This window comes from Sparus aurata, chromosome 22 (assembly GCF_900880675.1).
Source record: "Sparus aurata chromosome 22, fSpaAur1.1, whole genome shotgun sequence".
Lineage (NCBI taxonomy): Eukaryota > Metazoa > Chordata > Actinopteri > Spariformes > Sparidae > Sparus > Sparus aurata.
In genome coordinates, this window is record NC_044208.1 from 22,297,716 (window position 1) to 22,320,848 (window position 23,133).

Below are 23,133 nucleotides of genomic sequence, written 5' to 3' on the forward strand. Positions count from 1 at the left end.
TCTTATTTTGGAAAGCACGAGATTAACGTCGGTGTGGTATCGCGAGAGTGGCGGGGGGAGTCACTTCCTGTATATCACGTCGCAATGATTTTCATGCGGCTCGCCTGAACGTGTTCATCTGTCAGCCAGAGGTGAACATGGCAGACATCTCGGAGAGGACGCTCCAAGTCGCCGTCGTGGCTTCCTTCGCCGCCGGCTTCCTGGCGGGCTGGCAGGCCAACAGAATGAGGAGGAAGTTTCTGGATTGGAGGAAGAAACGGCTCCAGGATAAACTGTCGGAAACTCAGAAGAAGATAGATTTGTCTTGAATGGTAATGTGAAGTCTGTCATGCTAGCTAGCTACATTAATGAGTGTAACATAGGCCTGTTATTACATGACCAGCCTGCTTCTACTTTTTGTTAGAGGGGGGAGAGACTTGATAATTTATTTTATTTTTTATTTTTTGCCTTACTTAAACACAGATTTCGACCTGACTGCTGTTTCTCACTGTCACATGTTGACCCAGTTATGTAAACAACCCCCTGGCCAACTATTCTGTTAAGACTTTGATCAGTTATTGTGAACACTGTCAAACAATCACTGTATTCTTCTTTATTTCACAGGTTTGGGGCTGTCTGGTCTACATGAACTCTCTTCCTCTTCTTGGTGGTCTTCCTTGTAAAGCTGCTGGGTCCTGACTGTGCTACTCTACTGTCCCTGTGGAGAAGGGACCTCAACCCGTCCTACCTGTGTCCTGGACTACCCTTCACTTTTACAACCACACCTTTTGAAATGAATGTTGAACTTTATATTTCTATGGAAATACACCCACACACCGCGTCTTCTTCTCTGCCCTGGGACACTATACGTGGGAGAATTTGGTGATCTGGCTTCAGTGTTTGTTTCATATCTCGTGAAATAAATTATTTTCTATTTTTCATGTGTTTTTTCCTCAGACTGCTACGTTCTCATCACTGTTGTACATTTGTGGTGACTCGAATGTGCAATATTTAGAATTTTTTTCACCTGTCAAAGGTCACTGCAAACAAATTGTGAGCAGTTTATTCCCAGAGTGACCGCTATCTGCCTCTTACTGTATTCTATGCTGCAGTTCTAGCCTCTAGCTGCCATTAGCTAGTTAGCTCAGTTAGCAGTGCAGCTATAGAAGACTCGAGTCTTCCTGGACCAGGAGCTTGGAGCAGCCGAAAAAGTGTAAAAATGTAGTTTAGTTTAATTTTTTAAAACTTTAGTTGTTTATAAGAATGTGTGCGCCTCCACCATTGCTGTGTGTGTGTGAACGCATGTTTGAGGCCTTCACCACACATATCCATATACTATTAATAACGTTTGTTTGTACAGCAGCTATCAAAACCAGCATTACAAAGTGATTTGCAATGAAAACAGAACAATAAAATGTGCACTAATGTATGAATAAACAGGCAGGCCTAAGGAATGAAAGAGTTATACAGTCTATAAACAGCGGATGATTAAAAACCATAAATAACACACCCAGTGTGTGCCGTGGGAAAACTGAGGCAATGCGAAGTGCTTCTGAAGTGTTTGTGCTTCATAAATAGTCAGTTTACCACCAAAACAACAATTAAACAGCAGTCACTGTTGATTACAGGTGAGTGTGTGTGAATCTGAACCAGAGTTAGTGTTAATCTGAGAAGTGAAATCTAATAATGTGAGACTTTAAAGTTTTGCACTTAATTGTGGCTCCATCTGCTGGATGAAAGTGAGAATCACAACTTTGACAGGGCACAAGCAAGGAGAGCACATACATCTGCCATGGCACCACAGTACCCCTCAGTAAAGAAAAAAAAATCAGTCCATTTGTCTTTTCCACACTAAAAGTTAGTGGGGTCTGTTCTGGGCTGAGACCCATCCTCCATCTAAGCCTGGTGGAAATCTGTCCAGTCATCTTTGTGTAATTCTGCCGACAAACCAACCAAAAAATGGACACAGGTGAATACTTAACCTCCTTGGCGGAGTAATATGTGTACTTTTGGGGGGGTATTTAAAGAGCAAAATTAAACATCATCATCGCTTTTCAAACTGTAGAGTGCTAATGTCTTAAACTCCCTTTATTTGATGTTCTATTATGAGCTTTTAGCCACATCTCGCTCCATCTGCTGCTGAAAACAGTAAGATGCTGTTTCGGATGTCGTGAATGAACATAAGTGTTCATCACCAGAGGTCTTATTTGAGTCTAATACGTGGTTAAGTTGTACAAGGTTGCCCTGTGTAAATATTTACTCTGTAGGTGTTTATTTACAGGATTTTTCATTGGCCGGTGGGTTTGCACATACGCAACGTGTCTACAGGTGGTGCTAGTGCACTTTACCACCACATGCACATGAAAAAAAACAAGCTTTTTGCCTACAGCATTCTAGTCACTGGCTCTGAAATTAGATCTTGTGAGCAGCAGATCTCTCTTTTTCATCATCACCAGTCTAGCAGGCCTATTACCACCTCTCAACAAGCTTTTGACAAGACCTTAAGAAGTCCCCCTTTCCTGTAGCACTCCATCAGCAGCTTGATGAGAAAGAAGGCTCTGAGGGTACTGGAGAGGCCTCGGGAGAAGTTAGGATGACAGATAAGTACCAAAAAAAAAGTCTTTACCGAGCGCCATCTCACCCAGGGATGAGGAATTTGCATGTCTCAGTTTATTTACAGAAAGGAGTGCAAAACAGCCATATGCTGGTGGGGCGGTGTTTCAATCTGACTAAAATCAGATTTAGTTATTTTGTGCGGGAGATTTTTTAAGAGATGCGTTGGAGCTTTTTACAATAAAGTGGTTAATTAACAGAAAAAGAAATTAAAAGCAACTTTAATGGCAGCCTTAATCCTTTCGAGCATTAAATTGAAATGTAATTACTGTTAATCTACACGGATAGTTGCATTGTGGGTCATATTTGATTTAATCGATGTGAGGGTTTCATGTTAGCTCGCATCGAAATTTCTCATTATGTATTGCGCACGCGTGTCTATCTGATATCAACACACACTTACAGTATAAACACAGCCTGAATATAATGCTCTCATTTGAAACGTCAGCACTTAAAGGGCAACTGCACCAATTTTACAATTCAAAGCTCATGCCCGGCCTCGAGGAGGACTGCTGCCTATGCGAAAAAGCAGTATGAGAGCCAACCTCCAGTGGAAGCTGCATGTAATCTGATGAATTGCCTCACGCGGTGTCACTCAGTGGCTGAGGTGCATTGTGGGTAATGGAGGCGCCAGGATTTACAAAGGAAGAAGAATGTGCGGATTAAAAAAAGGTAGTGCTGCTGTATCGATTTTGATCATTTGTTAATTTGTGGAGTGCTTTTCAAAGCCTGGTGCACACTACATTACCCACAATGCAATGCGGCCACTGAGTGACATCACTGCTGGCAGTGTATCGGACTACATGCAGCTTCCTCTGGACCCAAAAAAAGGCTTGATACTAACAGTCTGAGTACAGACGTGGAAAATTAGAACGCTTTTGTCGGGTTCCATTTTCATTTTCAAAGCTATCGTTTTTTTAAAATTGTCCCCTTTGGGCTTCCATAAAAGAGAGCAAATCAGATTTATGTAACTTCAGAAAAACACATTCAAAAAAGCACATAGCAAGTCAGGGATAGATCAGCTATTCATTTTGTAATCTCGCCGCGTAACACATTTCAACAACTTTCCCTTTAAAGTCAGTTGAGTGGCGTAGCCTAGATTTTTCGTGGAGGGGGAGGGGGAGGGGATGATGGACAGCTTAGTGGGGAATTAAAAAGTGTGAGAGAGTGTGATGACAAATTAGCGTCACGGGAGGAGAAGTGTGTGTAGCTGTTTGTGTTTCGGACGGTATTCTGCAGAGGGCATTATTGTCCCTCAATGTCTAATGCTGTGGCTAAATTGTGATGAATAGCTTGCTAGAGTATGCTGTGTGTGTGTGTGTGTGTGTGTGTGTGTGTGTGTGTGTGTATGTGTGTGTCCAGAAGGGGACTGGCTATCCCCCGTTTGTTTAGTAACGAGCTTTTGCGTGATTGTGTGCAACAGCAGTGCTGGCGTGTATAGCTGTGAAGTACTTTCAAAGTAGACGAAAGGGATTGCGACTGGGGGAGATAATGTGCAAGAGAGGCAAAAAGAGGGAGAGACAACGACGGAGAGGGGGAGAAGGAGAAGGAGAGAGGGAGCTCACACCGACTGCTATGATTGATCAGATTTTCCTAATTGGCACGTAGACCTCAGAGCCTATGTCCTTCGCCTATATTGAGTGTGCTCAGTAAGTGTCATGTTTAATAAGCTTCCCGACTCGCTCTCTGGTTGTGTGATTGTGCCCTCTGGTTATAGAGTGACTGCAAAACAGGGTGAGGAGAGAAGAGAGGAGAGGAAAGGAGGCAGGAGAAAGAGCAGAAGAGATGACCTGATGTGTTCGAGATAGAGGAAGCAGAGAAAAGGGAAACGGCCTCCACGAGTTACGTTACTGTTTTAGAGAAAAACAAGAACGCGTGGCATGGATCGAGTTTCGTTTTGGTTTGCACACCTGATTTTGAACCATTTGGAGCATTTCAGCTTAAAAGATAAATTGGTTCAGAGTCGAAAAAACTGATTCCCAGCTGAACCAAAACATAGCAGGTTTTCACTGAGCTGAAGTGCAAAAGATAATAACATCTCGGGGCGTGAGTCATTCTACAGGTTGGAAGGAGAGGACGGGGAAAGCCGTTATCATTGATAGATGGCTCAAGCTTGTTTGTTGGATGAAAACAAAAAATCAGTGGTCCGCCATCTTGCTACTGATGTTTACTTCCCTTGAACAGCGTTCTCTGTTCACGACACATCCTTGATTACAATGGTTCAACCACACCTGGTGGAAGCGTGGGGTTGGTTTTCTAGACCAACCAGCGCTAAGGTTCCAGGAATCTTGAATGGAACCGGTTCAAGAAACAGGGATATTAAAACAAATAGCAACATTTGTTGACAAAAAGGTTTGAGGTTCATTTAGTAGTCACTGTACGAAACAGGGTTGTACAACAGATTGAAAGTTGTTTCCCTTTATGGTTGAGTCTCACAGCCTGAGGAAAGAAGCTGCTCTGTAGCCTGGTGGTACGACAGCAGATACTTCTGTATCTCCTGCCAGATGGCAGCAGGGTGAACAGACTGTGGCTGGGGTGGGTGTTGTCTTTTATGATCCTTTGGGCCCAGTGCAGACATCTCACCTCACAGATATCACTGGTGCTCGGCAGATGGGTACCACTTGTGTTCCAGAAGGTTTTAATCACCCGCTGCAGAGTCATGCCAGTTTGAGCTGTTTCCAGTCGGAAAGACTTCTATTGCTCCTTCGTGAAAGGAGAAGCAATAAACACCAAACTGACTGGAAATCAACCACCAGTTGTCTACCTGGAAGGGACTGTTGTTGTTAGCATGGTGTCTTGGTGATTGTGTTTTTTGGGTGGAAAAAGGGAATAGTGGTTTTGTGAGGCTGTATTTACAGGCGTGGCAGTGCTATGAGCTCATTTCTAACATCACCGTGCTAACATGCTCATAGTGACAATGCTAATGGTCAATTCAATTCAGAATATTGTTTAGTTTCCGTGGGGCCATTTAAGATGTTGAGTTTTGCAGGCAAAATGTTACTCATGTTGATCATTTTATCAGTGGGTTAGCATGCTAACTTGCAAATTAGCAATGAATACAAAGTAGCCTATGGACGACTAGGGAACATGATTGTGGAGCTAGTTGGAATGCTAATTGATGAACGAAGTTCTCACCTGAGGAGATCACACAACTATTATGGGTGATGCTACCTGGCGCTAGGCGGAACTAGCATACACACCGGTGGCACTTTCAAGGCTTTAGAAGTGTTAGCTGAGTGGGGTGAGCAATTATAATGGTGTGGGTAGTATTCACAAGATAATGTCACAAACCTAGATCTTCGTGTATGAATGATGATTAGCATCCTGTTACCTTGGAAAACGCAGAAGGATGCAGCAGCTGGGGTCACACCTATGATTTGCACCTAGATTTTTGGGTCTAGGAATAATAATCCTGAGTGATCATTCTCACTACAATCCATCCTTTAATTGTTGAGATATTTCAGTCTGGACTAAGCGGTGTGGACCAAGGACATTAATAAGACTGCTTGTTTGTAGAACTAGAAAAACAGCTGGCACATCTGGCTTTTTTACAGCAGAAATCATGACTTTGTCCCAGCAGGACATTAGATGCTCATCATAAAGTATCCTGACACTAAATGTTATTCAGTCATTCTTAATTACATTATTTTCTCCTGTGCTTTCTCCCAATGTGACATTTTAGATTGTCCTCCATTAAAATGCTTGTATGAGCGCGCATTATATCAAATTTTCAGCTCCAGACTGGCGCAACAGAAACTCCTTAAATGTTTTATTTGACATATTCCCTTGCATCAGTCACTATTCACCCTCACAGGACAGAGTTGTTTGCATTTATGTGTAGTAGGGCAGAAAAACATAGGCTACCTCTCCCTCCTGCTTTTCATACTCATACAAATAAATATTGCATGAGTACACACACAGAACCGTGGACACACACACACACACACACACACACAAACACACCTGAGGCTTTATCGAGCTTCAGTCCAACGGCTCGTACACCAGCGAGTGTTTACATGTTTATGGATGAGTGGGACCATGTCTCCGATAAGAACTGAGACTGTGGATTGGAGTAATATGCTGCAAAGACTTCCATTTAAATGGTGATGTGATTATGTCTCGCTTTATTTGATCGAGGCTCATTTTGTAACATCCTTTTTCCAGAAGGCTTTTACGTAACGGAGGGGGGAGGAGAGCAGCAACACCTCCGTCCTGTTAAACAGCAGAGAAATCACTGCATGCAGAGAGATTTCATTAACAACATATCAGGCCTGTGCAACCCCCTGAAAAGAATTGTTCCAGCCATGCTCAATCTCTGATGTAATTATTCAAAGTAGATGACAAGAAGAGCAGGGGATTTTCTTTGGTTTCACATTTGTTGCAAAACTTTCAGGGCGACCTTCTAATGAGGCATTCTTTCCAGAGGCTTCACAAGCTGGAACTAATGTCTTTTTTTAATAGTTGATACATAATTTAGTAAGGAAAATGTCTTTGGCCAAAAAACACTTATATTTCCCCCCCAACCACACACATACATCGAACGCAATTTGTAGTTCAGTGTAAGAGACAGGAGCAATCAGGGATCTGCTGCGCCCACACTTTATTGATCAATAACAAGACAGCAGAACAGAACATTTGGGTTTTTGAAGAATCCAACAGATCCTGGAGCAAACTTTTTGTTTTGTCTAACCTAGCAGGCAACCCAAAAGTTGTTCTTAATAATAGTTTTGTTACAGATTTACAAACAACTAGTTAACTATTAATAAGGGGTAAGTAATCAAATATTGGTGTCACTTACTTTTTTAAAGGAAGGGATTTTAAAGGTTATTAGGGCAGAGAGCAAACAAATTGTCACCTTGCAACTTCAAGTTTATTTGCCCGCAAAATGTTATTAATGTGACTTTTCAACTCCTACCCAGAACAAAAAATACCTACAAACAAAAGAAACTGCAATATTTTACTATATAGATTAACAAGTTTTGGGCCCAATACAGACCTTAGGGGGACTCCACGTCTGGCAGACATTCAGAAAAACAAACATTTATTTAAAGTTTTGCCTCTGGTCATTTATGAAAGTCTAAAGGCCAATATTCACTCTCCTTTTTGCTGTTTTGCTCTCCACCAGCACCTTAGGGAAACATGATTTCATCTAATTTCGCTGCTTAATGCTGAATGTTCACCAGCTCGTCAGTGAAGTTGTCTCTCTGCTATTTGAGCTTTTTTTAGCTGTGGACATCTGCCTCCTGCTGCTGCTGGAAAACAAAACAGACGAGAGAGTGAATGTTAAAATCCGAAAGCCGAAAGATGCTCCGAGACGCACACATAGTCGTTTGACCCGTTGTCCACCTAAATATACCTCTCTGTGCAGCTGTAAGACTTCAAATCTCGACTGAAGAACTTGAAGTAATCCCTATAAAGGGTGTTTATGTAGCCGTTCGATTACTCTGATCAATAAGTGTTTCGCCTCAGCTGGTTTCCCGCCCACAGGATGATTCACACCAAACTCAGTTTGCTCAAATGAGTACAAATGTTTTGAGAGTGTGTTCAGTGGGTAGACTGTGGTGGTGGCTGTGCTGTGCTGTGCTGTGAATGCTTCATTTCCCACGAGGAGTGCCCATAGTAAATGGATGCACTCAAGATGCTGCGGATAAAAGCTCCAAACGAATGACAGATGTAGCATTAACCCATATACAGTATTGGTGCAGGCCGTCCACCCGGCTCACATGCTCTCATCTCTCCAATTTTAGTTACATTTGAACAATCTGGACACACTCGAGGGAGTGTTTGTTGTTTACGCTCTTCAGTTACAAGGTAAAATCACTTTGAAAGCTGCATGCTTTTACTGGTCTTCCTTAACAGGAGCACCACCAGCACACACACACACACACCAACCAAAGTTTTTTTTTTCTTTATCTCCAAAAAAAAAAAAAAAAAAAAGAAATATTTCTCCAACTGTCCTAGATTTTGTGGACTATATTTTTGAAAGTCCTGGAAAGAAAACAGAAAGAGAGAGACGAGTATTACGGAGGGTCTTCGGCCAAGCTGGCGGCCCCTGTGAGACTGCTTGTCTCAGTAAAAGAGACAATAACACTGCTGGATGGATGAAAAGAGAGACACACTTTCGATCCTTAAAACCTCACCACTAGGGCCAAAAAATGTAACTTTTGGCCTGAGGGTGGTGCCACAAAATCGACTATGTTATTACCCACATCCTACACTGAGCAGCAAGGTGTTTGGAGTCACAGAGGCTGGCATGATAGACAGTCAATGTGTAATGCCACAGGACAGGTCCTATGGTGAGGCACTCATGTTGTATAGTGTTTGGAATTGAATGGACTGTGGCATGTTAATATGAAATCATAATCAGGTAAGACACAAGGAGCTAAATAACTTTTTGCTTCTGGTTAACTACTGATGGGGCATGAAAGGAATTCTACGTTTATCTTACCATAAACTCTCCACTGTGATTCAAAGTTGCTTTGTTCATTACAATAAATACTGGCTATTTATTTACTGTAAATAACATATTGGTGAATGGTCAAATCTATAGTTAAGGTGCGATATCTAAGATTTTTTGTTCAAAACTGTCAAAAAACGTAACTACAAATTAAGTAAAGTTTCATTAATAATGATGTTAAATTTAGTTTTGATGTTATGATGTAGATATATGTACCGATGTTAGCATGCTAATGGGCTAGCACTGGTCAGTCCCGGTCCAAAGCTCCTTTGTAAACGCCAACATTTCCCCCGCTGCTCTGAGCTCTCAGTCAAAACCACTGGCTGTACTGCTAACTGAGCTAAATAGCTAACAGCAGCTACCGTTAGAAGCAGTTAGCGGTTACTCTGGTGAAACGCCCTCTATTTGTTTTGAGTCTGAATTCAATGCATTTGATTTATATATAGTTTTTTTCACTGTTGCACTACACAAGTTGCACCTGATGTTTATAAGTCTAACAGTTGTTTCATTAATGCTTTATGAAGAAAATTATTGTTTATAACTATAAATGTACATGCATTTTAGTGTACATTTACGCTTTCGGGATCAGATGGTGGAACAAGATGCTCAGCTAAAGCACAACGAGAGAACAAAATCACAGACTGAGAGGCTTCGAGACCAGCAGTCCCCACTTCAGAGGCCTCTCCTTATAATGCAGGCTTTTAAGCACTTCTTTGACAGGCAGGTGCAACTGGTTGATGCGGTCAAGATGTAGCACACTTCGGCAGAGCTGGAATGGACAGGAGGGGAGAAGGGACAAACAGCATGAAACACAAAATCAGCCGTAACTGAGCCCATGATGCCAAAACACTGTCATGCCTTTTTACACCTGTCACATGAAATCTTACAGAACCTATGACAGTTCCCTTGATTCACACTTAATCTCTGCATTTGATCCAAACCATGCAGGTGTTGTCAAAAAATATATAATATTTTATATAATACAACTAACAAAACTATCAACAACAATCTTGTGAAGATTTGAAGTTATGATGTATATGTATTGTGTCACAGAGATGTCTACAGCAGTTTGCATGCTCACCAGTTAGCCCCGTCCCGTCCCTGTGCTAGCGGTTTAAACACCAACACTTGCCCTGAATGGCAAACCGCGCTAACTAGCTAACGACAGCTACAGTTAGCAGCTGTTAGTAGTTATCCCTCTGACATGCTGCTGCCCTGATTGTTTTTTGGGTATGAATTCGACAGGTGGCCATTTCTTACATAATGCGCCAGTAATTTGTTGAGAGTTAGATGAGAAGATCGACGCCAATCTAATATCCAAATACTAAATATGAAGCAAGTACAAAAACAGGAATGTAAAATTATTTACTGGAGTCGCATGTATAACTTCATACCAGGTTTTTCACAGTCATCATAGTTGCACCTCTCAACGCCGCTGGAGTCAGGACATTTCTACCTATACCACTGCAGCAAGGTGACAAATCAAACCAATAGAAGGCTGCAAGAAAAGGTGATTTGTTGTAAATTTGTCTTCCCAATAAGTGTGAGACGAGAAACCTTTGTTGAAAGTCACAGCAGCACATTGATCAGGAATTCATCCCAAATCACCGGAGTCAGTGGACCATCTGCTAGCCTGACCTCGACACACTTACTTATATTGCATACTGTTTTATGCTGCAGAGCCGCTCACTGTTTAATCAATGTCAGGACACCTCCTGTTTCGTTAAATTATGGCTCTGCGAAACGATGACAGCCTTTTTTGTAACCATAGATGCAAATCTGACATGGGGACAGGCTGACAATTACAGTTAGTGTCCTTATTTAAAGCACAGCTGGCCGGACAGAGAAGCATCTGAGTGAGGTGTCCAACTTTTGGTTTGATTCAAATTAATGAGATCTAAACGCACGCACAGAGGAGAATCCATCACATTTGGTGCGTTCAGTATTCATTGTATGTCACGTTACACATTTCTGCACTCTTGGCAATTACTCCTTTTTGAGAAAGATGCATTTTGACGCAGGCAATAACCCGGCTATAATGACTGAAGGGCCTGGCAAATTAACCTTTTAATGTGAGAAAGTGCACGTATGTGCGAGCGCCCGTGTGTTTTCTCTCATAAACATGCCACACACACTCACACAGTTTCAGCAAGGGCAATGTGCACGCACTAAGTCAGCTCGTCGCTGGGAACTGCTTATTCCAGCTGATGGAGTGTATAATTCCAACATTGGAATAATAATGATGGCATTGTAATTCAGATGGATAGAGTAGAAATTAGATTCTGGGGCTTTTTGCATATTGTCATTATTGAGTTCTGCACCGTTCTCCTCGTGAAAGTGAAATGAATTGAGAGACGGGATGGGTTTACATGTCTAACTTGCTGAAGCGACCCGAAAGTCTCACCTTGCAGCAGTTTGTGAGTCTAAAGTGAATCTGGAGTGCATCTCAATTATGTCCCAGAATTAAACAGTAACACACACACACACACACACACACACACACGCTCAAACTTAAGTTTATGTACTCGCACAGACACGCGGAGCCGCCTCGTTGGTACGCAAACCTGAAAGTAAATGGCCGCAATAGCATTAAACGCCCCGGCAATTACAGTGAGAACAAACAGCATTTCTGTGCAGCATTCCTCATAATGCCACTTCACGCAGTGCCCTAATTGTGCTGCGTTTTCCGCGAAAAAAGAAAAATCTATGTCACCGTCGCTTTGCTAATCAAAGAGGCTGAATCTTTCCTTTCTCGCTCCTGCTCTCGGAACTGTCGAGTGCCTTTGAAAGAATACCGAGCATCTTAGTGTCATCTGAGGCCTCATAAGAGACGAAGAAGATGTTCCCTCTCCTCTCTCACTTCCTTTCACTAGGGGCCTGTGGCCTGTGGCGAGGGGTTTAGCTAAGAGAGAACTTCCCTCAGTGTGGATCAATAATGCCTTGTGTTATGATTATTATTACTTTAGGCAGCATTTGTGTTTTTATTGGCTGGGGGGAGAGATGTGAGGAGACCTGGAGGAAAATGTTCCAGTCAATATGTGATCTGTCAGCCCGGCAGGAACAGAGAGTTTTATTTTTTGTCATTTAAGTATTTATTAACCATGACTCCGCTCTCAAGCCGCGCATAACACCTAAGAGCTCTGGGCTACACATCAATGCGGCTCTAAATTTTATCACCCTCAGACTTGTGGTTTTTCATAAAGTAACGTCACCTGAAGAGTTATGTTCTCCATGGATGGAGGGAAAATAATTGGGCTGACACTCAAAAAACCCCAAAAGATCAATGTGCTTTCGAAGCTATTTGTACTGTATCTGATTCAAACTATTATTCAGCTCGTGGGTGTTGCTACACTGAGAGACAGGCAGGTATTTAATCATATCGCTGTAGGGTCGGTCCTGTCTGTCTGGGATGCCTTCAACAAAAGGAGGATGTTTTCTTGGCCTTGATTTTTGTGCCTAAATCTAAACTTCCCTTCCACTTACCAACTACTTTTACTAGCGATAGCCAAAGCTCCAGATTTCCTTCCCAACATGTTCTTTAGTACGCAAAATAGCATGAGATTTTTAAAGCATGTCCGAAATCTTAATACGAAACCAACAGTTAAATTAATTGAATGCAATTTGAGGGGCTGTATTGCAGGAAGCAAGCACTGCTGTAGTGAAAACATCCACATAACAGGAGGTGCTGTTGTTTTTTCTTCTTCTTTGGATGGAAAAGGGAAGAAGTCGGTTATAGATGGTAGAGTTGAACAAACACAGGACACAAAACCTGACTGATGTGCCTTAAAGTGTGTCACTAAAAGTCAATGGAGAGTCAGAAAACACTCACCGTTGCTTTGCAAGATGATGGCCAGCAACATACTTTGCTGTTTGGTTTAACTGGCAAAGGTTTCTTACATCCCTATTGAAAAGTCCTGCACAGTCTGCAATAAATATGCTGACTAAATCTAAAGAAGATGTATGGACAGCAGGCGTGCTATTAGTTCCCAGTGGCTCGGGGTTTGGACCTGCATTAAACATGATCGAGCTGATAGCCAGACTTTTATTTTTTTTTTCCTGAAAGGTGCCATTTTTCAGAATCAAATGTATCATTGGACGAATATTATTGGCTAAAGCATGAGTTCAAAAAGAGGCTCATTAATTGCAGGTTGTGAGGTCCAATTTTTGAATTATGCTGGATTTCCGTCAGAGAGTATTCCATTAATGATTTTTGGCCGTGATGCTTTAACAAGCCATTTTTTTGAGTACATTTTTATATAATTAATGATCCCGCATTAACTAGATATCAATTTTTACAATAAATACCAATTGACAAATCCTGATCAGCCTGGCTGCAACCATGGACTCTCAGGGTTTTGCGCACTGAATTTCATTCCCAATCTTTAAGAATAGTCGATGAAATCCAACTTTAAACTGGAACATCACAACTGAGGACTTTAGTGAGCATGTGTAGCATACTTCTGCAGGCTGTAAATACCTAAAATTGAGATATCCTCCGTGACCTGCTACTGTTATCCCCTATACAGGCCCGAGTGCCACATATTGTGTGTTCCAACACTGGTAGTCCCAGCCGGTAATTGAATTCCAGTGTTAACTATTGTGCTGTCGACTGACAGTCGCCAGTTTCGGCCCAAACAAACAGATGTCTCTCATGTTTACCCACCATCCTCTGCCTCCCACATAGCTAATGTTATGATAAGATGTTTTTGTGTTCTGGGCTTTTCAATGTACACCTGTGGGAATGAAAAAATCAGTCTCGGCAACGCTTACGCCAACTCTATCATGCTTTTTTTTTTCAGAGTGTATGATCACGCTGCCACTTTTGCCGATCCATTACATGCCGTTAGTCATTGTACCTAAGATGTGATGTAAAGGAAATGTCCATGCATGCACATACACAAATACCACATAAGTATCTGCACATACACTATATTGCCAAAAGTATTCACCCACCATGTTCCAATCACTTCCAGGGCCACAGGTGTATAAAAGCAAGCACCTAGGCATGCAGACTGTTTCCACAAGCATTTGTGAAAAATGGGTCGCTCTCAGGAGCTCTGTGATTTGAGCGTCGTACTGTGATAGGATGCCACCTGTGCAACAAGTCCAGTCATGAAATTTCTTCGCTCCTAAATATTCCACAGTCAACTGTCAGTGGTATTATAGCAAAATGAAAGTGATTGGGAATGACAGCAACTCAGCCACGAAGTGGTACGCCACATAAAATGACGGATAAAATGATAGTGCGCAGAGGTCGCCAACTTTCTGCAGAGTCAATCGCTACAAACCTCCAAACTTCATGTGGCCTTCAGATTAGCTCAAGAACAGTGCGTAGAGAGCCTCATGGAGTGGGATTCCTTGGCCGAGCAGCTGCATCCAAGCCATACATCAGCAAGTTCAATACAAAGCGTCGGATGCAGCGGTGTAAAGCGCGCCGTCACTGGACTCTAGAGCAGTGGAGACGCGTCCTTTGGAGTGAAGAATCACGCTTCTATCTGATGGACGGGAGAACGGTACTGGTCTGACTGCATTGTACCAAGTGTAAAGTTTGGTGGAGGGGGGATCATGGTGTAGGGTTGTGTTTCAGGAGCTCGGCTTGGCCCCTTAGTTCCAGTGAAAGGAACTCTGAACGCTTAAGCATACCAAGAGATGCTGGACAATTCCATGCTCCCAACTTTGTGGGAACAGTTTGGGGATGGCCCCTTCCTGTTCCAACATGACTGTGCACCAGTGCACAAAGCAAAGTCCATAAAGACATAGATGAGAGAGTTTGGTGTGGATGAACTTGACTGGCCAGCACAGAGTCCTGACCTAAACCCGATAGAACACCTTTGGGATGAATTAGAGCAGAGACTGAGAGCCAGGCCTTCCCATCCAACATCAGTGTGTGACCTCACAAATGAGCTTCTGGAAGAATGGTCAAAAATTCCCATAAACACTCCTAAACCTTGTGGAAAGAGTTGAAGCTGTTATAGCTGCAAAGGGTGGAACGACGTCATATTAAACCCTATGGATTAAGAATGGGATGTCACTTAAGTTCGTATGCGAGTCAAGGCAGGTGAGCGAATACTTTTGGCAATATAGTGTATATTGAACACATGTGCTTATTTATCAATAGTTGTGCACCTAAAAAAACATGTAATAAATGTCGGAATGCAGGATATTGTATTTACCCTCCACATCCCTTTGCCTTGTTTCGTCCAGCCACTTGTTTTTGCCACTGTTTAGCTGGGTTGGTGGTGCATACAGAAGGGGAAAATAGAATTAATGAGCCTCTGGGTAAATAAATAGATTTTGGCACTTGGCTCCCTTTTTCTCGCACCTCGTTTCGCCACACCACTGACAGTTTAATCAGTTCTTCATTTAATGATTTAATCAACCTTTGAAAAGGTATTTTTTTTTGTACCCAAACCGCTCCACTTGGTGAGCCGTCTGATGGTCCCGATCGTAATAAAGTAAAGCACTCTCAGTTCTGCTTAAATGTGAATTAGGGGCAAAAATGACTTTGAGCAAGGATACATTTGAGGGAGTGATGAATAATGCCGACCTAATGAAATCCTTAAAAAGCCATTTCTGTATCCCCTGTGTGCTTACCTGGCCCAACAATCAGACGGTGACAGGTTTTCCTTAATTCGGGTAATTTGTAAAAGCTAAAACTATCTTAACTCGGACCTCGAGGGCAACCCATTCCGGAGAGATAAAAGGTTGATCATGATCAGCCGCGCACATTCATCCACAGATTTGACAGAGTTGCAGTTTAATCAAATGTGTAATCACTCTCAGACGTGGGCGGGTTCGCCGGGGGGACGAGCGCGCTTTTTGCGCACCGGCACCGGGCTGCTGTAATAGACGCACGAGGCGGAACTCTTAATGGCGGCTTTTACAAAATGCCTGATGGTTGCTATCGCTGCTCTGCTTGCTGGGATGGGGGGGACACTGAAGCCAGAAGTTGATAATGCTTCCCCAGCAGTGTCTGAAAGCAATGCTGGAAACCCACTCGGCTGTATCCGGCATTATTGCCCTCTTTCATCTCCTGTCCCTCTTCCCTTTTACCTTTGATCTTCAGTTCTGACTTTCGTGATCTGGCTCCGCAGCAGCACTTACACCTGTAGACAAAGAAGAATGAAGAAAAGTGTTGGGCTATTAGTGAGAAATTGTAGGCGCGCACGGGTACAGTACACACAAGGTCCATATCATCCGCAGAACATCTGCTCGCCATCAAATGTGGCATCAAAGGCCGCTTGTTACTTGGATTGCATTAGCTTCCTGATGTTTTTCCCGCTTTGATATGGATGCATAACTTCAGCCGGATGACACATCCTCCTGCCGCACCGCCTGAAAAGTCGGCGAGCCTCCGTCCTTCATGTCCCCGACAATGCAAGTGTCTTTCTGGCTGCCTGGATAATCAAATGAAGACGGATGATGCGCCAGAAGTCCTGCACACGCCGCCTCTCTCAACAACAACCCACCCCCCTTCCTAAAAGTTAAGGCTGTATCACCGCGCTTAACATTGCAGGCTATTACAGTTTGTCCTCAATTTTTCTTTCGCGAGAGAGTAGGTGAGTTTAGGCACGCTTATCAATACTGTCACTCGAGTAAGAGACATTTTGTTTGTGTCCTCACTCAAGCAGCTTACAGGTGTTAGCGCGAGATAAGTGGAGCTGGATTTCTGTCCTCGGGGGAATATCACATCACGCCTCTTTATGTCGAACACATCAGTAATCTGCTGCAGTCCTCTCCTCGTCACCATTATCTAAATTAGCTTGGCGGTTCTATATTTAATGTGAAATTAGCAACTGATGCCTCTTTCATCATGCCGAATGGCAGCGCAGGGCCCCATTATGTTCCGATAAGTCTTTCATTATTTACACGCGTATGGAAAATATTACACACGACTCGCACTTTGTTTGTGTGCATCTCTGTGTGTGGTGCTGGTGGTGTTGGTGTTATTTCAGTTAACTTTCTCTTTTTTCTTGTTTTTAGTGTCTGAGGAAAGGGAAGCGCTCCGGTGATTCTGCCGGAGGACGGGAAAAGTTCCTCCAAGTGTTCCACGTTTTAAAGTGATGAGTAAAGAGGTAAAGAACAGTAAAGGGTCTCAGTTTCCACATGTGCTGAATTGCTTAAAACAGCTCAGATATCTTACCGAGATTGAAATCTCTTTTAGTGTCCTTAATTTTGGTAAGTGTGCGCTGTAACTTTAATGGGACAAACTTGAGAGCCTCTTAATTCACACACACTCCTGATCTCCCTCCTATATTTCCATATACGTATGCCGGAGTCAGGCACACTAATTTATGTGATGCAATCAATATGAAAGCCAGTTGACTGATATTTAAAGCTTTAAGGGGTTCCCATAAAAGTTTTATTGAGAGTCCAATTCTTAGACACTGCAACATATCTGTTCTGAAGAAAGTTGGAGAGCCCCACATATTGGGTGTGAGTTAATTTGGCATCTTGGGAAAAAAACGCAAGCTCAAAACACCCCTGATTGAGAGTTATTGGAGCATTAAACTCATTATAGCTCTTATTTGCTTATTTACACTGATTTTGTGCTTATAAAATAGCAAAAGAACAAGTGCTCGACTGGAAAAACTGCCTCCACATAGAGAAAATTTCATAAATGTCCAAATTTAGAGCTTTAAAATTCAAAATTTGAATAAATGGATTCACAGATTTGAAATCTCATGGGCTAGGTCATGTCAATCGTCAATCATCCGCAGATTGGTGCGCAAGTGATTTAGGAGAGAGGTGGTGGAAGTAGTGGATCTCTTGTCTAGGCGGGCATAGAAGCTCCTAACCTGTCAAAGTTTTTTGAATATGTAAAAGCATGAAAAAGTTTTCCCGATCGCAGCTTGTCACCATTTCTTTGCCATTAATGCGTGGAATACTGTGGTTTGGACCCAATATCTTACTGAAATGCATAAACTGGACATTTAGGGAATTAGGAAAGGCAGCTTTTGTTGGATTTTGAAGCACTACTGAAACACCCAGATGATCCATCGGTGAGTTGTCAAAACTTTGCGCACACTTTGTTTGTTTGTTTGTTGATTCGACATGCGGGATGTGGTTTTATCTTGAAATGGTTTTGCATGACCTGAATCACAATAATCTGAGTTTACCAATGATGTATGGCATGACTATACACTCAACTTGAGGCACGAGGGACGACGGGCCAAAAGGCTCGTCTGGCTTATGCCGGCATTGTTGTCTCATGGTTGTTAAATCTGTACAAAAACCGTTTGCTTTTGTTTCGTTTGTTTATATTGATTTGTGCTCCGATTTGCATGGCATTATCAAGAAGGCTAACCACATACAGCATCGTTCACAGTGTGCGAATGAAGACAGGGAGCTGTCATTCTGAATATCACGCACACGTATTATACACACTGACATGCAGACAGAGCTGATATGCAGGCAGATCAAACAACAGTAGCCCACCGGGACTTCACTGAAGAGTGTCGTGTGGAGTTATGCATGGTAATTACATGGCTCAGTATGCCCCTTCTAATATAGCCCTCTATTTGCTGTCAAATTCCGGCTGTTTGCGCTGTCGTGCCGCTGACATGGACACTTGCGTGCGCGTGTGTGCGTGCGTGCGTCTGTGTGTGTGTAACCAAAGAAAAGGCTTTGAAAGAGCCAAGTCCCCCTGTTTCCATTCTTTATCACAGACAGTAACAACAGTGGACCGGTCACTCGTAGGTTTCTCAGCGGCCAAAATGAAACACAAACTGGAGGGTACCCGCCATCGGCCTCTTGGTAGTGCCTGACTCCCCCTAAAAAACCTGAGGCATGGGTTGAGTTAAGGCACGCCTTCAGTAGTTAGTTAAACAAGACCGCTGAGCTTGAAGCTACCAAGTTAGCTAAGGCTAACATCCGTACTGACACATTAAGATTTCTGAGTTTGAGATTGGGGGATCATATGGGCTTATTCAAGTTACTCGCATGAGTTTGACAGAATAACTAATTGTACATTAGCCGGCATTAGCGAACCGTGTGTGTCAGCATTTGAGCTCAGCTGACTAAAGTTCTGCATCTCGTTCTGTTATCCCGCAGCATCTCTTCTTATTCCTATCTCTTCTGTGTATGTTCACTGGGTTAGTTCTGGGAAAGCACATTTCACCTCCATTCAGCAGTCAAATACAGAATTACAGTACCGTACGGTTTTGGCACCTCCGTGGTGATATATCCAGTTTTTGAAAAAATGATGATGTGCTCTCCTCGACTTCGGTTGTTTATTCCTCTAGAAGCTCCAGACTCTACCCACAGCTGTCTCCTCCAGAGCCCGCCAACTCCAGCGGCTGTCTGTCGTTTCACGCTAACAGGGTCGCTCGTTCATCCACTTGCATCTATCCCTCTCCTCTGGTCTGTTGCCACTTGGTCTTTATGCTAAGCGAGGCTAACCAGCTGCTTGAGACAGCTCCATATATTTAGCGTACAGACGCGAAGGCAGCGTCGCCCTATCGCCTACTTTTCGGCAAAGAAAGCAAATAAGCATATCAGATCACACTGTTCCTTTAAACATTTATTACTCAAACTTGACTCTGTGGCTCTTTGTGCATCTTTCACTTTTTCACCGCCTGTAGCGACAGGCCCACACTAACACGGACCCTGTGCTATCTTCAGTCTGGAAGCCCACTTACCACGGCTAAATTACCAGCGGAGCAGAGCGGGCGACTGCCCCGTGGCCCCCTTTAGTCCCAGGGTACACATGTGTTTTCTATCTTAGTAACAGACACACAGAAGCCTCTGGGCCAGGTAGTATATTTCCAGCACAGAAGCAGTAGGTGTATAATACAGCTGCCTTGTTTGGTGCCCTGTGTGCGGTGTACTCGATGAGAGCTTGGAGTGACAGGATACATACACAGCTCCAAGAAGGTGGTAGATGGGACGTCAGTACAGACAATTTCTGCCCCAGGGTGCCCTAACAGGTTTACCCAGCCATGCCAGTATATATTATCAATACATACAGTCCAGAAGAGCCGCCCTGGCATCCACTCAGAAGCTGAAGAACTGCACCAGGAACTGATGAAGTTGCAGAGAACATAAAGACAAGTACCAGCCATTCAGTGGGAATGTTGTCCTTTCTCTTCTTTTTGTTTTTCGTCCTTCTGCCTCAACCTTAATATCCTTTAACAGCTCCAGTCACTTCTGCAGCTTCAGATGGACGGATTATGTAAATCTGTTGTCAAAAGAAATTTGTGCTAAACGGCAAAGTGGTTCAATTTAAACGCCCGTCATTCCCTGAGCCCGTCATCGTCTCAGACAATAGTTTCACTTTTCGGATATTTGGAATTTTTTTTTTTTTTATGCCTAAAAAATATCAAATATCGCAAAGGGGTTCTTCTCAACTTTTTTTTTTTCCACAAACAAACTGTACTTATGAGGCAGAACAAATTATTCACCAACACACAGCAGACACTTTTTTCGCTCCCTGGGGGTGAGGGTGCCGCCTGCGACATCAAGCACCGGAGCATCACCCAGCAGAGACAGACAAAAGCGAGAAATGATGAATGCCGAGCCGAAACGGAGGTCTAATTTTCCCCCAGTATGCACTTTGTTTGCCTAATTAATTTGCTTTGGTTCAGGCATTTCGCCCAAATGCAGTTAGATAGACAGAGGAAGAGAGAGAGAGAGAGAGATGCACAATCACACACACACGCACACACACACACACACGGGGGTTTGTGTATTGGCTTGTGTTTGAGTACTTGTGCGTGTGATTCTGTGTGTGTCTGTTTTGTACTTTGGCGACTCCACCGGGTTTTCTTTCTGGTCTAATAACTCACTGACAATAAAATACATGGATTCATTGATAAATGATTTTGCAGTCTTTTGGTCCGGGCTTTCATTTGTTTTGTTTAAAAAAAAGAAAGAAAAGAAACCCCAAAACAATAAAAGAAAAGGCCCTGCCAGTGAATTCTCCTTCTGTATTTGTGCCGTTTGATTCTTTGTGGGAACACGCTGATTGTTTCTGTCTGATTGAAAAAGAAGTTCAGGGTTTGATTTCTTGAAAAATAAAAATGACTGTGGCAAATGCCAGACCAAACTAAAACCAAATTATCCCCCAAAACAACTGCGAACTCGCATAACTGCTTCACCCAAAGGACACAACATGAGTCACTTTATAACTTTCTTTTAATTAGGGTTAAAATCACTGGCGGGGCACAAGTCGTTTTTGCAGTTTTAAACATCATTAGTTGTGGCCTAGTTGGATGTGAATCGGTGTTGAACACTGCGCTGAACCAAAGTTACAAACCAATGATGCTCAACTCGCGTCTCGGGGGGCCGGGTCTGGCCTGTGATCGGGGGCCAGGTGGCCTGCAGCAGTCTTTGTAATTCACATTGAAAGCGAATTGATTCAGACCAGGAATTTTTTGTTTGCTGATACCAAATTGAAAATTTAATAAAGTCCCCTGACTGACAAATATGCCAGGTTTGTTTGGGGGATAAATTAGGCATGTTGTAAGAGAGAGATGAGTTGATCTTTCTGGACAGCCTTTAAAGCTGTGTGAAGTGCTCCGCAGGGGACGGAGGCCCTAAACGGTTGTGGTTTTTCAAAAATATTATTCCCCCCTGTTTTGTTTTCTCGAGATCACAAGTATTTTTATGTCGTTATCATGGAAAAACAGACACAAACTTGGATAAGTTAATCTGTTGTCACAAGTTCATTCCCTTTTTATAACTCATCGCTAAGCCTAGGGGTTCCCAACAAACTGGGCTGCGGACCGGCACCAGGCTGCGAAAGCCCGATAGGAGTGGATCTAACTACCATATATGTACTGCATTGTGTTTTCTTATTCATTTCATTCATCCTGTTAATGCCAAACTTTGTATCACTGTACCACAGGGCAAATTATTTCCATTTAACATCAAAATGATGAGACAGGGGTAGAGCCAGTGTCTGGTTATCGGAAGGTCGATGGTTAGATTCACCTGGTCTGCATGAGGAAGTGTCTTTGGGCAAAATACTGAACCCCAAACTGCTCCTGATGTGCTGGTCGGCACCTCGCATGGCAGCCACCGCCATCAGTGTATGAATTACTGTAACTTGCTTTGGACAAAAGTCTCTGCTAAATGTAAATGAATGATACTGTATGCAGATTTAGACTGATTTTATGTACGTGCAACGATGAAAACAATATACTGGTTATGTTACACATTGATCAGACCCAGCAGTCCACAGACAGCGAGGCTGCTGGAGACAACAGGCAGGAAAAAAAGCGAAATACACCTGCATAAAATTTGGTATCATGGTGACTGGTGGATGCAAATGCTCCAAATCCCTTGTGGTCCATCAGAAGAAAAAGATAGCTATCTGGTCTGATAGTTGGAAACCCCCCGGCTACGCCTCATGTTTATTAGATCAGCAGTACCATGCGCATGCTCAGGTGATGGCGATGGCGTCCTGTCAAGTGTAGCAGCTCCTGCAGAAGAGACGACTATTTTTTTGCTGACGAGGAGCAAAAGTCGAGCAGAAACGAGGACAGCTCGGATCCCCATGAACATTTATTTCACATTTAAAGTGTTGAAATATGCTATCCATGGTCGTTGGTCGGAGTAGTTTTGACGGTCTGTGTTTTTTTTTTTCTTTTAATCTTTCCAACATTTCAGTGAGTGTGTGATGGAAAAGGTTCCAGCCATGTTTAATGATGTATATGCTCTTTAAAACGTGACCAGAATGCAGCCAGTAAATCCAATAAAATATCAAGAGTCATCACGGCCTCGTACCAAGTTAATATATCTAATAAGTGGACAGTAATAGAAAAAGAAGGACGTTAATGTTTAGACATTTCATCTGTTAATATTATTAGTGAGGTTCTTTTTGTATTGATAATAATAACTGTGCAGATTCCACTTGTCCACAGTGAGAGAAGCAGAAGTAAGAAATAAGTGACTCCACAAATATGCACAAAAAGCAACATAATAACGAAGCGACGCAAATCCGAGCTGGCCAAATTCCCACAGGCAGACATTCTCAAGGCTTTCATGAGCCCTGGAATTGAGTGTACTGGTTTCCAGTACCTGAATGAATAATTGAACAGCAGCCCTCAGCACAATGAGCACACTCAGAGTGGTTAGAACAA

General features: G+C 42.9%; 1 long non-coding RNA gene across 1 annotated transcript in view; it reads right to left on the bottom strand.

Annotated features, from left to right (window-relative positions):
- LOC115574339 (uncharacterized) overlaps positions 1-23,133 on the bottom strand; it is a 118,349-nt gene that overhangs the window by 13,950 nt on the left and 81,266 nt on the right. The window lies entirely within an intron of this gene.